This window comes from Etheostoma cragini, chromosome 3 (assembly GCF_013103735.1).
Source record: "Etheostoma cragini isolate CJK2018 chromosome 3, CSU_Ecrag_1.0, whole genome shotgun sequence".
Taxonomy (NCBI): domain Eukaryota; kingdom Metazoa; phylum Chordata; class Actinopteri; order Perciformes; family Percidae; genus Etheostoma; species Etheostoma cragini.
The window spans coordinates 29,520,807-29,522,937 of record NC_048409.1 but is presented as its reverse complement, the minus strand read 5'-3'; positions in this window follow the sequence as shown (position 1 = coordinate 29,522,937).

Below are 2,131 nucleotides of genomic sequence, written 5' to 3'. Positions count from 1 at the left end.
GAGGGGGGAGGAGAGTGTGTCTGTGCGTGTATGATTGAGAGTGTGTGTGTGTGTGTGTGTGTGTGTGTGTTTCCTGGTTGCTATAGTAACCTATCTAACTATCCCTCCATCATCCCTCCATCCTCCGTCCATCCATCCCTCCGTCATCCCTCCAGTCATCCGTCACTCTGCCCGCCGTCTGCTCCTCCCAGAGGACGGAGAGGGAGAAAGAAAGGGATGTCAGGGGGGAAAGAAGGATGGAGGAAGAGGACACTGGCAGAAGAGAGGAAGAGAGGAGAGAGTGAATAGGAGGAGAGGGAGGAAGAGGATGAGAGAGGAAGAAGACAGGATGGAGCAGAAGAGGGTGAATAGGAGGAGAAGGAGAGAGGGATGGAGGAAGGAGAAAGTAAGGCATGGAGGAAAGGGAGGGAGGAGAAAGCAAGGGATGGAGAAGGAGGAGGAGAAAGCAAGGGATGGAGAAGAGGGAGGAAGGAGAAAGCAAGGGATGGAGGAGAGGGAGGGAGGGAAGGAGGGATGGAGAAAGAGGAAGAAGACAGGATGGAGCAGACGAGGGTGAATTGGAAGAGAAGATTGAGAGGGACGGAGGAAGAAGAAAGGAAGGCATGGAGAAGAGGGAGTCCCTGGGTCCCGATTGGCCGTCTGAAGAGGGCTGATCACCGAGGGGCATTTAGACGCATCAGCGGATAATAATCAGAAATCAATATCATTGATCTCCTTTCAGTGAAATCAGTGTGATGATGTCATGGATCTCACATTCTTCTTCTTCTTCTTTAAAATCTTTATCATCGTTATCTTTCCTCTAAAAAATAAAAGCTCGGAGCAGGTTATTAAAATCAAGTAACAGGAGGAAATAGTCCGTCTGTCGGGGACTATATTCAGCGGCGGATGAATATTTCCGTCAACATTTTTTAAAAAATCTTCACTTTTTCTTACGTTTTTGTCCATTTTTCAACACTTTTTCCCCACTATTTGTCACTTTTGACGTTTTCAACACTACGTAACACTAACTTATTAAAGTTGAGAATTACATTTATTTTGGGAATTTATGGTCAATAAACCTCATTTATGGGAAATTATACCGAATATTTGAGTTAGAAAATCAGAAATTAGGAATTATTGAGACTAAAATTAAAGGAATGATGATTGATGATAATCACAGACTGGAATATTCACGTATTTTGCCACTTTTCCAGATATTATTTTCTATATTTTAGTCATTTTTTAATGTATTTCGTTGCTTAGCGATATTTTAGCGAGGATTTATTTTTCCCGTCATTTTTATAAAACAATTAGTTATTTGCAATTTTTTCCCGATGTTTGTCATTTTTTTAGACGTTTGGTTCTTAAATTTTATCAAGTATTTTGTCGCTTTTGCCGTAATTTTACTGATTATTTTCTATGTTCTTTTATAAAAACAACAAAAAAAGAGCAATTTTTTACCGATTTATTTTTATAAAAGTTCTTTTATCAATTTTTTCCAACGTTTTAATAGATTTCCCCATGTTTTTGTCCCTTCATTCGACGTTCTTTTATCATTTTTTTTCATGCGTTTTGTTGCTTTTCCCGTTGTTTTATTCATTATGTTCTACGTTTTTTTCAACATTTATTAAAAAAAATATATATACTAAGTTTTGTTATTTTTAAATCGATTTTTTCATGTATTTTGCCTCTTTTCAAGACATTTCTCCCGCCATTTTTTTTTTTTGCATTCTCTTTTTCTACGTTTCTTGCTACTTTTCCCGATGATTGTCACTTTTTTCCGATGTTTTTTTTTTTTTTTTACAATTTTTCCCAACTTTTGAATTCACGATGTTTCTGTCCCCAAATTTACTCCATAATATACATTCTGTGTATCAAATTATCAGAAATAATAGGAAAAAAGCTTTTCTGTCTAACAAGGTACCGCAGACTAATTTCCTGACGTTTTTGTAACGTTTTGACGTTCTTTTATCATTTTATTTTCATGCATTTTGCAGCTTTCCTCGATGTTTTTGTTCCTTTTTAACGAGGCGTTTTTGCTAAAAATCAACTCAAGACATTACTCAATGGAGCTTTAACGCTGTTTGACACTCTACACACGAACACACACACACACACACACACACACACACACACACACACACACACACAC